Source organism: Protopterus annectens, chromosome 10.part0 (assembly GCF_019279795.1).
Source record: "Protopterus annectens isolate FY-2018-M chromosome 10.part0, PAN1.0, whole genome shotgun sequence".
In the NCBI taxonomy this organism is placed as follows: Eukaryota; Metazoa; Chordata; order Ceratodontiformes; family Protopteridae; genus Protopterus; species Protopterus annectens.
The window spans coordinates 1,163,362,579-1,163,378,504 of record NC_056744.1 but is presented as its reverse complement, the minus strand read 5'-3'; the positions used below and the strand labels follow the sequence as shown (position 1 = coordinate 1,163,378,504).

Here is a 15,926-nt window from a genome sequence, read left to right as displayed (position 1 = left end):
TGTTTTTGTAGACTTAGAGAAAGCATATGACAGGGTGCCTAGAGAGGAGTTGTGGTATTGTATGAGAAGTCGGGAATGTCAGAGAAGTATGTAAGAGTGGTACAGGATATGTACGACGGTAGTGTGACAGCGGTGAGGTCTGCGGTGGGAGCGACAGATGTGTTTAAGGTGGAGGTGGGATTACATCAAGGATCAGCTCTGAGCCCTTTCTTATTTGCAATGGCGATGGACAGGTTGACACACGAGATCAGACAGGAGTCCCCGTGGACTATGATGTTTGCAGATGACATTTTGATCTGTACTAAGAGTAGGAAACAGGTGGAGGAGACCCTGGAGACATGGAGATATGCTCTAGAGAGAAGAGGAATGAAGGTCAGCAGGACTAAGACAGAATATATGTGTGTGAATGAGAGGGAGAATAGAGGAATGGTGAGGATGTAAGGAGTAGAGGTGGCGAAGGTGGATGAGTTTAAATACTTGGGATCAATAGTTCAGAGTAATGGTGAGTGTGGAAGAGAGGTGAAGAAGAGAGTACAGGCAGGATGGAGTGGGTGGAGAAGAGTGTCAGGAGTGATTTGTGACAGATGAGTACCAGTAAGAGTGAAAGGGAAGGTCTACAAGAGGGTAGTGAGACCAGCTATGTTATTTGGGTTGGAGACAGTGGCACTGACAAAAAGGCAGGAGTTTGAGCTGGATGTAGCAGAGTTAAAGATGTTAAGATTTCCACTGGGTGTGACGAGGGTGGACAGGATTAGGAATAAGTATATTAGAGGGTCATCCCAGATTGGAAGGTTTGGAGACAAAGCCAGAGAGGCAATATTACGTTGGTTTGGACATGTGCTGAGGAGGGATGCTGAGTATATTGAGAAAAAGATGATGCTAAGGATGAAGCTACCAGGTAACAGGAAAAGAGGAAGGTCTAAAATAAGGTTTATGGATGTGGTGAGAGAGGACATGCAGGTGGTTGGTGTGGCAGAGCAAGATGCAGAGGACAGGAAGAAATGGAAACAGATGATCTGCTGTGGCGACCCCTAATGGGAACAGCCGAAAAAAGATGATGATGCTGAAGGTCCCTAGGAGCAGGAGAAACATGTTTAGTTTTTTTGTTTATTCTTTAAAGGGATGTCAGCCTTGTAAAACTTATTAGGCTCAGACCCTGTACGACACTCTATAATTTGTAGTCGATACCTCCTCCCTAACCAAAATTTGAGGAATACCCCTAAGCCCTTCAATAATAATCACCCACAGTTCCCCCTGAATATCGAAGCGGATGTCTGCAAGGCCTCCAGGGTCATGCATGAAACCAAATCCATATGGGCCTCGAAGTGGTGGAGGCAGAGGAATCCAACGCAGGAGTGGGGCAATATTCCAGTCTTTCACTAGCCTTGACAGAGACATCCAGCAGAGACGGCACAGCCGAAGAATCAGACCTAGCTTTCTTGGCTTTCTTCTTCATGGATGGTTAATCCTTGGAGCAAGAAGTTCCTTTCATAGCATCTTTTGCCAAAAGATTAAGATGTTGATTTTTTTAAATATATGGCCAAAGAGGAAAGCCGACTATGCAGAGTCTTCAGAATGAAAGCCTGGCAAATAGAACAAGATGTATGGTTGTGTGAAGAACCTAGACAAAATAAACACTGTTCATGGCAGTCTTTATGGGGAATCTGTCTCCCGCACTGGCATTTACCCTTTCTGGATGACATGAACCCCACAAGCAACAAAAAAAGGGAAAAAAGATGAGAATAAAACCCCAATGGGGCACTAATCTGAAAATGGCTTAGTGAACCAGCAAACAAACTGAGTGTTCAGACAGACAATTGAAGATGGCATTCAGACTTGCAGCAAAGAAGTTCTGAGGATGGTACATCCTGGCGTCACCTCTATGCCCTAACACTGTATGTGAGGAGCATACATGTGATGTACAGCATACCCTTAGCAACCCAAAGGCTTTGGTATACTGGCCGGATGTTGAGCTGCCCTTTGTAATGGCTCCCTATTGTAAGGAATATTCCAAAAGTGAAATGGAAGAACAACTGCATTTCAAAATTGATAAAGTATACAGACAGTCAAATTGTTGCGATTTCCAGTAGAAAGCAATATGTCTTACAAGAGGTATAGCATTGAGAGAGCCAAGTTGAGACAAAGAAGACAAGGGTAGCGGAGGGTGAAGGGGTATAACAAAAGGAGAGAAAGACAATTAGTTGCAGTACAAGTAAAAGGAGGAAATGGAGGGAGTTGAACAGTGATGAGGCTGAACAGGAGTGAAACGCTAAACTTGTGCAGCACATTAGTAGGGCCAGGAGTTGAATAAGAAAGACTTTAGGCCGGAATCATACAGGTTACCTCAAAGTGTACACACATACTGTACAGTTTGTATACACTTTCCAATTTCAAGAACAGCTCTCCCACAATGCTTGTGCTGTCTATTCACTCAGAAAGGTTATACTAAGTGTTCACAAAGCATATACATTGTGGTAACCTTTATCAATCCAGACTTTTAGCTGTAGTTTGAATGACTTTAGTGAGCTGTCCTGTCTTACTGTTAGGGGATGGAGTCCCAAGTTTTTAGCACTTGATGGGAGTACAGAGAACAGGCTACAGAGTTATTAGGATTTGATATATACAGGAAGTCTGTCAGAAGAGTGTAAGCTTCTGGGTGGGTTGTATTGTTGTACAAAGTTGGCTAGAGATGGACAGTCATTTGGGTTTGTTTGTTAGATTGTGGATAATAGGGAGATGGGGTATGTGAGTTGGTGAGGTAGTTCAAGCCACTGGAGGTGTCTGAGGGCCAAACGGTGTAATAAATGGGGGAGGCTGGCTGCAAATTTGGCAACCTTGTTGCCCTTAAATTTTTGTCAGTACTGGTGCCGAGTTGAGGAGAGTGGGTAGAAGGTGGTTAGTGGCGATATGGCACCTGCAGTTTTAGATTGAAGGGGTCTTCCCTACAGAAAGTGCTTAGTATTTTGCGTGTGTGTGTGTGTTTTTTTCCATTGTATGGTGAATCAGGAAGTTAAACTTTAGGTTTTTGTCTATGTAAACTCTTACTAGTTTGGTTTGTGTAACAAGTTCTATTTTGGTACTGCTGGAAGAGGTAACAGTGAAGGGCTCTTTCTCTCTTTATTGTGAGGTGTCTGGGAAGGAAGATAATCTGTTTTGTCAGTTTTTGTAGGGACCTAAGGTTGTTTGCTGAGCTGATGATGGTAGACTCATCTGCATATTGTACTAAGGTAGCATTCTTACTGGACAGATCAAGATCATTAACAAAGATGCTGAGCAGGATTGGTCCCAGTATGGATCCTTGTGGGACCCCCTACTATAACAGGGAAAAAGGATGAGATGCCAGTCAGCCATTTTGCTGTCTGGAATCTAAGAGAGGTAACTACAAAACTAGGATAGAGAAGAATTGTCAAGGCATAGACTGGAGAGTTTTTGTACGAATATAGGGTGGGGAAATAGTGTTGGATAGATCACAAGAGACAGCAGATAATTTATCATCATTTCTCTTTGTGTTAACACTATTAGTCATGTTAAGAGGGTGGAGAAGGTACTATGGTAGTAAAAAATTCCATGCTGTGAAGAAAGGAGTGCATTTTATGTGATATAGTGAAAGATTTGTGACTGACTGCACTTCTCAAATATTTTTGATAGGGGGAGAAGATGGTGATGGGTCTGTAATTGGTGAGTTCATTAGAATTACCACCTTTATGGATTGGGAGGATGTAACATTTGTATTTATTTATTTTTTCCTTACAGTAAAAGGTACATAAGATTCATTGATAAAGCATGTTGATTAGAACTGAGACAGGGTACGCTATTGCCGTTGCTGCCATGTTTGGGTATTTGCCAGGTAGCGTGCCTGAAGCTAGGGAGGTGAGTTTTAGTTTAAGTAAGAGTTTTTTGATTATAGTAGCGGGAACTGCCTGGAGGGACACAGTATGGGGAGTTATTTGAAGTTGCAATGTGGTCATGGCATTGCTATCTATAGAGCTGTTGTCAAGTGGGTTATCGGATGTAAATGTAGGTGAATGCTGTATTGAATGGTCAGGATTTAGAAGTTGATTTATGGAAAGCCAGAATATAATTTGTGGGTTCAGATATATATATATATTTTTTTTTTTTTTTTTGGAGGTTAGTGTAATATGTGTTTTTTGTTTAATTTAGAATGGGTATCGTGAGCGGACAGATGATCCGCTGTGGCGACTCCTAAACGGGAAAAGCCGAAAGAAGAAGAAGAATTTGGCTCAATTTCTAAGTTTTCCAAATTTCTCACAGTTTGACCAAGCTTCGTTTGTGGTCCAGGTTTTCCAGGGAACATTTCTAAGTTTCATGAAATGTTTGTGCAATTGGATAGCCAGGGGGCAGGATTTCACTTATTTTTTTTTTTCTACCTGGGGTTCATTTGAGATTTGTAGTAAAATATTACTGAAGTGAGATACAGCACAATCTGGTGGTATGTGGTTTAAGTCAGTCCAGTTATACTACATTAGGTTTGAAATGAATGAGTCTGCTGAAATTTGAGAAGTTATGAGTCACATTAAAGTGATGCTGTTTCCGGATTTTTGCTTTTCTATGGCGAATATAAGGCGGTGGACACTTAAAAGAATCTAAAAGGGTTCTGGATTTACAGATTTTACTTGGCACAGAAGCAAGTATCCAGTCTATTGTGGTACCATTGTTATTTTTATTGTTGTATTCCATATTGATTTATGGTATGGGGGGCTGTTAGTGGAGTGAGAGACAAAGACACACAGTCAGTACTGAAGCCAACTAATAATAGTTTTTCGTGGGAGATGTTGGATGCTACTCAAGAGAAGAAACCTTTTGCCACACTACAGTTGTTTTCAGGTGAGAAATAAGCTCCTACTTTGTACAATTTGTGTTGATTTCAGTTTTGTCAAATTTGAGTGCGTTAGAATTAACAGGCTGAGCTGCAGAGTGTTTTTATAGAGTACTGCAACTCCACCAGCTCTCTTTTGTTTTCCAGCTTCCCCAAGTATGCTATAATCTGAAAGGAATATCTCAATAACAATTTTAGTTACAGGCTGAACTTGTTGGTTATGGGTTGAAATGGTTTTGGTTACACTGAAGGAAGTCTACGGTTGTTAGAGGTAATAAATTGGGAGCTATATCTGGTTAGGTCATGTGGGAGTTTACTGGTTTTGTTAATGAGGTACAGGATGAGGGGATTTAAAGGTACAACAGAGTGCATGAGTGATAGGAACTTAGATGGGTGAGGATTAGGATGAAGGACAGTATGGCTGCTGGTGAATATATCATGAGGGGAGAGAGAGTGACTGGGTCGGGTGTGTAGGTTCATATGAGGAGTGAGCTTAAATGAATTTGTGTTACTTTTGGGAAAATGTTGTGGTGGAACAGGCTTGAAAATGCATTATGCCAACTATGTAGAAGCTTCAAATGTGTTAGTTGTATGAAGTTAGAAAGGATGCAGTACGGCCGAGTTGTGAAATATTATAATAGTGAGTTAACAAAAGTAGTGTTTACAGGTGTGAGGGATGTGCATTGACCTGAACTTGTGCATCCTGCGTGGTCCGCAAGATTTTGTAAAATATCTGAGTTAAGGGTAGGTGTTTGTTTAAATGGTTTGTGTGGCTTTAAGAGGTTAGTAACATAATGAGAGGGTGTGAAACAGAAAAGGATAAATCTAAGGATCTGGAAGGTTCATAGGTTGGTACTAGGCTATCGGCCCTAGGGCCTATACAAGCCTAGCTATAACAATTCCCTGGATATTTCTTCCCCCAATATTTACTTCCCTGGACCCCTGTCTAGCAGGGCAACTGACATGATCCCCGGGGTGAATTTCCTATTTCCCATCCAGTCATCAAGGTTCCTTTTGAAGAGGGCCAAGGAGGCGCTCTGCTTGACATGTATGGGCAGTCTATTCCAGAATATGGGGACTCTCTGGGTCAGGAAGCTATCCCTCCAGCATGTTTTGTTCATTGTGATGACAAGGTTTAGATCCCTGGAGCATGTGGCTCTGAGGGATTGGGATTTCTTTAAATGGAGCATGTCCAACAGCTCAGGGTATGAAATGGCCTTGTATGTTAAGCAGAGATCGCCTCTGAGTAGACGATATGCCACAGAGTATAGATGGAGTTTTTTCAGATGGTCAGCATATGGCATCAACTTTATTCCTATGATTCTTTTAATGAGGTATTTCTGTGGCCTTTCCAGCTGTCTTGTGAGGTACATACCAAACGGGGCATTATACTCTATAATGGGTCTAACGAGGGATGAGTACAGTGGGACGATTACCTCCTTTTTTCCTGGATGAAAAGCCCTTAGTGATGAGGTGTGCCACATAGAAGGATTTCCTGACTGTTGTGGCGATGTGGTTATTGAAGGTGAGACCACTGTCCACCTGTGTCCCTAAGTCTCTCATCACACTTTCGGTGTTTAGTGTACTGCCACCTATGTGGTAATTCATGGGTACATGGTTTTTCCCAAAGGGGATAACTACACATTTCTTGGCATTAAGCTTGAGCCCATGGCTCTGGCACCAAGCATCTGTTTCTGTAAGGCCCTTTTCTAGAATATCCACATCATTTGGGGATTCAATAATGGCTCCCAGTTTGCAGTTATCTGCGAACTTTGTTAGCCAGAGTCCCTTAGTGTTGGCCTGTACTTCAGAGAGGTAGATGCCAAACAAGAGCAGTCCCAGAACTGAACCCTGAGGTACTCCACTTGTCACTTGTCTGGAGCTGGATTTGGGTCGGCTACTTTTACACTCTGGGTTCTGTCAGTAAGCCCATTGGCAACCCATCGAGTGACGTAGGGATTTATGCCCAGCTTAGCAAGTTTATCTATGATTTCAGAGTGGGGGATGGTGTTGAAGGCCTTGGCGAGGTCCAGATAGGCTGTGTGGACCGCCTTACCCTTGTCCACAGCTCTGGAGACTGATTCAAAGAAGTCAATCAGGTTCAGGAGACAAGATCGGCCCTTTAAGAACCCAAACTGGGTGGGGTCCAGTGTTTGAAGATTGCCAATGTCTTTGTTTACAAGTTCCATGATAATGCATCCCATGCCCTTGCAGATCAGGCTCGTCAGACTGATGGGACGGTAGTTCCCGGGATCCAAGGTGGATCCCCCCCTTGTGGAGTGGGATACCTGTAGCTGTGCACTACTCAGTGGGCACGAAGCCTGAAGTGAGGCTATGATTAAACATGACATTTAGGTGAGGTGCCAGTTCATTTTGTAGTTCATGTAGTACACAGCCCAGGATGTCATCTGGTCCCATGGATGCTGTATTCTTAGCTTTGGAGAGTGCAGTTTCTATCTGTGTGGCCGTGATTAACATAATCTGGCAATCTTTTGGTATTGAGATGGGTCCTTTAGGAGGTGAGAGGGGGGTGAAGTTGGCACTAAATTGATCTGCCAGGATATTGGCAATATCCTTGGGATCAGTATATTTAATACCATTCTGTTGTAGCTCAGAGCAGATCTGAGCATTGCCATTTAGATTCTTGACATAACTATAGAATGCCTTGTGGTTGTCTTTGGATTCTTTGGCAATTTTATTTTCGTACCTAGCTTTTGAGGATTTTATGAGGGATCTCAGCTTCTTACTGAGGCTGGTAAGGGAGTTTTTTGCATCGTGGGATTTTCCTCTTTTCTGCAACAGTTTCTTCCTTCTGTTGTATAGTTTGTTTATGGCAGGGGACCACCAGATTGGCTTCCTTTTTTTGGAGGAGAGCATCTTGGTTCTATCTGAGATGGCACGATTCATGTACGAGTGGATGTGCTCGTACAGTGCCTTAGTGTAGGATTCAGCAGTCGAACTTTCAGACCCTGTCTGCATGGGTGCCATGAAGTTTGTCACTTCTGACTTGAGTAGCATGAAGTTGACTTTGGAGAAGTTTTTTACGGAGGTTTCCTTACTGGGGGGTGGGGGTGGGATGTAGATGTCAAGAGTGATTTGCTTATGGTCAGTCATGACCAATGAGGGGGTGACCACTGGTGTGGAGCATCTATCTCCCATGTTGGTAATGACCAGGTCTAGGATATTGGAGCCCCTGGTGGGACAATGGAATAGTTGATCCAGGGCGTTGGAATTTATGAATTCCAAGAACCGTTGGAAAAAGGTGTTGGTACCCGAGTAGTTTTCCCAGTTAATGGCAGGGTAGTTGAAATCACCCAGTATTAGGGTGTTTGGTCGTATCTTAATATTTTCCAGTATGTTTAGAAAGGTGTAGTGAGAATCTTGGGGCATGGTGGGGGATCTGTAGCAAGCTACAATTTGGATTGCAGTCTTACCTAGTGTTAGCTGCACCTGGAGAATTTCAGATGCATTGTGTTGGGCAACTAGCCTGGAGGTGTGAATATCTTTGGTGAATATGGACACTCCTCTATCTTTAGTGTTTCAGCCTTGGTTTGGTGGCTGAAAAGTGTGGTAAGAGTTGGAGCCTGGTATTGCAGGGGTGCTCTCTGGAGCCTTGAACCAGGTCTCAGTTATCACACAGATATTGATGTTCTCCATTTTTAGGAGTGCCTCGAGACAGTGCATTTTGAGGTTTAGACTTCTAGCACTGAGTAGCATTATCTTTAGATTTTGCATGCTTGTATCTGTTACAGTGGTGGTTTTGTCCTTTGAAAAGTCTTTCAGCTTTTCCCGATTAGGGTCGCCACAGCAGACCTCTCGTCCGCTAATGACTGGCAGTGGATTTTTACGGTGCTGAGTTGCCAGCCTGATGCCCAACCTTTAAAGAAGGCACGCCCATTCACACACGCACCGACCTGCATGTCTTTAATGTCACTCGACCACGGGGAGGACATGCAGACTCCACACAGAAGGTGCTACAGCCGTGAATCTAACGGGAGAACCTTTTGCTGTGAGGTGACAACGCTAACCATTGCACCACAGTGGCTTAAGGTTTTGTCCTTTGAACCTTGCCTACAAAAGGCACTATAGGGGTGGCAAGAGCTTTAGCCAGTAACCTGAATCCCAGGGGTGACAGGTGCAGACCACCTCTAGCAAAGCATTGTGGTTTTTCGATCATGTCTTCCCAGGCAAACAGATACTGGATCCCCTTTGAATGACACCAGAAGCTTAGCCAATTGTTGAAGCAAATCATTTTGTCCTTATACTGTGGTATCATTCTGAGTGAAGGCAGGGTGCTACTCAGGGCTAGGGTCATACCTGCCTGGGCCACATGATCCGAGAGCTCTTCCATGTCTCTTTTCATGTAGTCCAGGGAGGTACGTCTCAAGTCATTCACTCCAACATGGACAATGACAGAGTCGTATTTGTACATGTTGTGGAGTGACTTGAGTGCATGCGTTATGTGGTGGATCCTGGCACCCGACAGGCAGCTGGCTGTAATTTTCTCCTTGTTCAGCCTGGTGAGTGGGACATCAGTGCGCCTGACTATAGAGTCACCTATGACTAAAGTGCTGGGTACACTGTCTTGCCTTAGGGGCTGTTGTTGGGTGGCACACTGGTGTTGTGAGCTATGTGTCACTTTGGTTGTGACTGGTGTTTGTTTGCATTTCAGCTTCGGAAGTCCTTGTTGCTTGGGCAGATTAATGTTAAGGGCCTCCGCTTATGTGGGTTTAGTGTTGCTATGTGTGGGTGTTGCTGGTGTGGGTTTTGAAGGGCTATGTGTTGCTTGAGGTGTAGTGCAGGTGTTAACCTTCTCCTCTTGACTGTCTAGCACAACCTTGGCTGAAGAGAGCTTTGCTTCCAGTTTGGCTATGTAAGTGCATCTCTTGCAGGTTGTAGTGTTGTGTGGTAGGAGGAGAGGATTGTCTGTGTACATGAGGCAGTTGCTGCATTGCCCCAGTATGCCCAGATTCACCAGGTGGACAGGAGAAATCACCGGAAGCTGACAGATGGACATGTCTGTTTAGGTGCTTTTTTTTTTGTAAAGTACAAGAGCTTACCTTTGCAAGGTACTTTGCAATTATAGGCTTAGTGCCTACAATTAATTTCTCCTTATTGACAAGGAGACTTGAGTGCTTGTATCAGTTTCAGGCTTCCTAGTGCTTTCCAGCAGGTTCTAGAGCAAGTGCTAGCCACAGGGGTTCAGATTTTAGTGCTACTACTGAGAAGCCAGCTAGTTCTAAGGGAAAATTTGAAGAGCAGACTTTCTGCAACCAAAAATAGTTTAACCATAGCCCTGCGGTGCTGCACAATGCGAAAAATGCGCAAACACACACATTTTTAAGCCAGAAAGTTGAAAGGGATAGAAATTAGCCCAAAAAGGCTAATAAAATTACAATTTCAGAGCTGGAAACCACTCCTCTAGTGTTACATAGGAAGTACAATGCTCACCATTCCCACTGGTAAGCAGTAGGACTTCCCTCTACCACAGTAAGGTTTGGATATCTCTGAACACAGAAAATAAAATCCTGAGACAAGCAAAGCCTGGGATCTGTACTATACTGGCTAGGAAAGGTGGGAAACGAGCAAACAAGATAGTATTTTTTGTTAAAACAGGCTAAACAATGCAATAATACAGTAAATAAATACAGAAAAGGCTAACACACTTGAGTGTGTAGTCCTAAACAGTAAATGCAATTAAAACTCTACAAAATTAGCAATTTTAAACTTTTTAAATGAAGCAAGGCAAGTGCACAACTGAAAAACGATTTAAGAGGCAGTAATACAGTAGAATAAGTAGCTAGTCTACATATACAGAGAAGTCTATATATATATACATATATATATATATATATATATATATATATATATACATACATATATATATATATATATATATATATATATATATATATACATATATATACAGAAAAGCAGCTGTCCTTATACTGTGGTATCATTCTGAGGGAAGGCAGGATGCTACTCAGGGCTAGGGTCATACCTGCCTGGGCCACATGATCCGACAGCTCTTCCATGTCTCTTTTCATGTAGTCCAGGGAGGTACGTCTCAAGTCATTCACTCCAACATGGACAATGACAGAGTCGTATTTGTACATGTTGTGGAGTGACTTGAGTGCATGTGTTATGTGGTGGATCCTGGCACCCGACAGGCAGCTGGCTGTAATTTTCTCCTTGTTCAGCCTGGTGAGTGGGACATCAGTGCGCCTGACTATAGAGTCACCTATGACTAAAGTGCTGGGTATACGGTATTGCCTTAGGGGCTGTTGTTGGGTGGCACACTGGTGTTGTGAGCTATTTGTCACTTTGGTTGTGACTGGTGTTTGTTTGCATTTCAGCTTCAGAAGTCCTTGTTGCTTGGGCAGGTTAATGTTAAGGGCCTCCGCTTATGTGGGTTTAGTGTTGCTATGTGTGGGTGTTGCTGGTGTGGGTTTTGAAGGGCTATGTGTTGCTTGAGGTGTCGTGCAGGTGTTAACCTTCTCCTTTTGACTGTCTAGCACAACCTTGGCTGAAGAGAGCTTTGCTTCCAGTTTGGCTATGTAAGTGCATCTCTTGCAGGTTGTAGTGTTGCGTGGTATGAGGAGAGGGTTGTCTGTGTACATGAGGCAGTTGCCGCATTGCCCCAGTATGCCCAGATTCAACAGGTGGACAGGAGAAATCACCGGAAGCTGACCCATGGACATGCCTGTTTAGGTGTTTTTTTTTTTTTTGTAAAGTACAAGAGCTTACCTTTGCAAGGTACTTTGCAATTATAGGCTTAGTGCCTACGATTAATTTCTCCTTATTGACAAGGAGACTTGAGTGCTTGTATCAGTTTCAGGCTTCCTAGTGCTTTCCAGCAGGTTCTAGAGCAAGTGCTAGTCACAGGGGTTCAGATTTTAGTGCTACTACTGAGAAGCCAGCTAGTTCTAAGGGAAAATTTGAAGAGCAGACTTTCTGCAACCAAAAATAGTTTAACCATAGCCCTGCAGTGCTGCACAATGCAAAAAAATGCGCAAACACACACGTTTTTAAGCTAGAAAGTTGAAAGGGATAGAAATTAGCCCAAAAAGGCTAATAAAATTACAATTTCAGAGCTGGAAACCACTCCTCTAGTGTTAGATAGGAAGTACAATGCTCACCATTCCCACTGGTAAGCAGTAGGACTTCCCTCTACCACAGCAAGGTTTGGATATCTCTGAACACAGAAAATAAAATCCTGAGACAAGCAAAGCCTGGGATCTGTACTATACTGGCTAGGAAAGGTGGGAAACGAGCAAACAAGATAGTATTTTGTTTGTTAAAACAGGCTAAACAATGCAATAATACAGTAAATAAACAGAGAAAAGGCTAACACACTTGAGTGTGTAGTCCTAAACAGTAAATGCAATTAAAACTCTACAAAATTAGCAATTTAAAACTTTTTAAATGAAGCAAGGCAAGTGCACAACTGAAAAACAATATAAGAGGCAGTAATACAGTAGAATAAGTAGCTAGTCTATATATACAGAGAAGTCTATATATATATATATATATATATATATATATATATATATATATATATATATATATTACAGAAAAGCAGCTAAAACACACAAACAATTCAGATGAAGTACAACCTAGAGCATTTGAGTTGTAGCAATATTAAGGCAAATACAGTTTTAATAAATGCACTAAAATATACTCTATATTTCCAAAATGTTTGAGAAGCACAGTCAGAACACAAGGAGATTCAAGCAAATTTATTTATTTATTTATTTAAAGAAATGCTCTCTCTGTATTATGTAGAATGAGCTAATGACACTAGACTGAGAGGTGTCCCAGATAAAATTTACAGTAGGGGTGGGCAACTGCAAAGCCACCAAGTATAACAACAAGACACCAACAGGGAGGAAGGGTGGGGACCAATACTAAAGCTATTAGCCTACACTGTTTTAGACAGTAAGCACTACAAAAATCTTTATGACAGCAGTGAGCCACAAAATGAAAGTTTTTAAAAAGATAAAGGCGCAGAGACTCTACAGAATGCTTTTAACTGCAAACAAATCAGTTACCCATGCAGATTAGTTAATAGCAATAAAATATAGTAAAAAGTATGCAGCAGGCAATAAAAAGTGCTATATATAAATTGCTAGAAGCAATAACCAGTATAAATAAGCCAAAAAAAAAAAGGATACTTCTCAGATCAGAGTTGTAGTCATTGCCCCTCCTCCACTCTGCTCAGTGTGTATAGACAGAAATCTTCTCAAAGTTAGGGCTTAAATACCAGAAGATACAACCTTAGACAACTTTTATTTAAAAAAAAAGCACAAAAGAACCAGCCCCCACTAGCCAGCAGCCAATCAACACAATCCTTCCACGAAGGTAAAGACAGGCTTCTGCTAATTCAAGATGGCCTAGTCATGTGCTCAGAACAATCACTGCAAAAACAAACAGGCCCAGAGCCAGTAAATCTGAACTGGGACAATACTAAAGCTATTAGCCTACACTGTTTTAGACAGTAAACACTACAGAAATCTTTATGACAGCAGTGAGCCACAAAATGAAAGTTTTTAAACAGATAAAGGAGCAAAGAGACTCTATAGAATGCTTTTAACTGCAAACAAATCAGTTACCCGTGCAGATTAGTTAATAGCAATAAAATACAGTAAAAAGTATGCAGCAGGCAATAAAAAGTGCTATATATAAATTGCTAAAAGCAATAACCAGTATAAATAAGCCAAAAAACAGGATACTTATCGCAGATCAGAGTTGTAGTCAATGCCCCTCCTCCACTCTGCTCAGTGTGGCTGCGGAGTGAAGTAGGTAACACACTCACAAAAGTGTGAGTCCGTCAGTCTGCATTTTATCTGTTCACCTGTGAGGTTTGTCCCGGCATGAGGAGTAGCAGCAGATAAGAGAAAAATTTATATATTTAATTATGTTTGCTTGACAGCTAAAGACAAGAGCAACTAAAATTAAATGGGTATGATCATTAACTGTCCCGAAATATCTAAATATGTTCACTTAAAAAAAAAGTTCATACGGGAGAAGACTGGCTACCTTGTTCAGATGGAAACAAAAGAATAAGAACCTTGGAAGCAGGGGATTTAATCACATTTGGAAGTTATTAGTTTGTTGTTTCTGTTTGCAACAGCTGTAACTACACAGCCAAATAAGCTAAACTGCATCTATTATGGAGTTATTAAGAATGCAAAAACTAAGAGCACACATGCAAAAATAAGGCTAGGTATATCTTTCCACATAATATGCCTTATTTCAGCTGACAGAAGTTCTGTAAGGCTTTGTATCTTCACTTGGCTGGGAGGTAAAGTTGTAATTTAAGATGCATATGTGCAGCTTGTTTGGCACCTTCTTACAGAACGTTATCTCCTTAAAATAATGCTAAAAGTGGAGTACTTTAATGGAAACAAATTACTATCACTCTAAGTGCCACAACCCCCTATGACAATATTGTAATGTTAAATAAGCTTTTGCATTAACTATAACCAAGGGCATACAGGTGCTGCAAGGTTATGCTATGGTAAATAATAACCTCAGACTCAGTACTATCAAATATCTTATTACCCTGAGCCACAGGCAGGGTGGTAACAATTGCAAGCCCAAGTCTGTAGAAAGAGATGATAGACTTTCCCTCGCAGTGGTAATGCATACTGACCCCTAAGTGATGGTTACACTTTCAGTAAACCAGAATGCAGGAATTCCATCATCTTAACTGCCAGTGTAAATTTAGTTTTTATTTTTCCTCATAAAGGACACTACAACAGAGAAACTGAAATGAACATTTCCAACACTTATTGCTACACTAATGCCTATGCATTGAACAAAATGGCTACAATTACTTTGCAAGTTTTTATATGCCAAATGCCTGATGCAATTTGACATAAATGGGATTTTGTTTTACTGCCAGGCTGCCTATTCCCCATATAACATACCTGGATTCATTTTTGTCTAGTATCTCCATTAACATTTAATGGGAGTTCTCTGAATTTCTTTTCTTTGGCTATGAAGAGCATCAGTATCATTTCTGGCATACCTCCCGTTGCATTTTATTAGCATCAATGGGCCAAGCAGACATTTTTAAGCATTAAAAAAGTTTAAAAAAAAGTTTGGCAACTACTAGCTTTATTTTCTTTTGTTAACCAAGATGGTCCAAATGGGTCACAGAGGCCCATTTCCAGCAGAGAATTTTCTTAACTTAAACCTGTTTTTTTAAGTCAGTGTATCAAGTGGCTTCTCATATAGTGCTACTTTTAATCTTGGAGTACAAGTTGCACTTAAAAGCGTACTAATGTGTCCATGTATTCTTTAACTACTGATCCTATTTGACTTTTAAAATGGTGTCTAATTAGTAGACTGCCAAACATCAACGGTAGCTTCACACTCCCTTATTTGCAGATTCCTAGAGTAACCCTGAGAGGATGATGAGACATGATACAAGAAAAAATAAGTAACATCTCGCAGTCAGACACAATGAGGTACAGGGAATAAAAAGCACTCTGTGGAAAAAAAAAGGCTGTCTAGGTGTTGTTGTCTTTTAATAAAAGTTAATTAGCAGGCCAACGGACAGCTGTATTAACTCTGTAAATTACATGCAAGAGCTGTTTGAGATGAATAATGGGCTGTGGTTATTTTACTGAAAAACACTTTGTTTGAATACCACTTAGACTGAAATGGCAATGAAAGAACATTTTACACTGGGGAGATAGCCTTCCACACCACCAATCCCCTGTGCCCCTGCAACTATCACCAGCCCACTGCACTCCTGCACATATTACTTAACTCTAGGGTTGCTGCAACATGGGGGTGTTGAAGAAATCATCCCTTGCAGACTGACATTTTTACTGAAATGCCCCAAAACGCAGATTCATACAGCTAGCTACTGCTTAAAAATTTGGTTTCAGCGCATCTTGCACAGAATTATATACTGGGGCATCCCGCCTTACAAACCTTCTGTACCAACACAGAATATGGCCTTTCATCATGTCACAATAATAGAGAACACTGGTCCGGGTTAGTGTGTTTACATGCTGCTTAGAATGTTACACAACAGTAGAGTAGGTTCACAGCTGTACACTACCACCATATCATC

At 41.6% G+C, this 15,926-nt stretch overlaps 1 protein-coding gene across 1 annotated transcript in view; it reads right to left on the bottom strand.

Annotated features, from left to right (window-relative positions):
- RAD54L (RAD54 like) overlaps positions 1-15,926 on the bottom strand; it is a 652,988-nt gene that overhangs the window by 597,744 nt on the left and 39,318 nt on the right. The window lies entirely within an intron of this gene.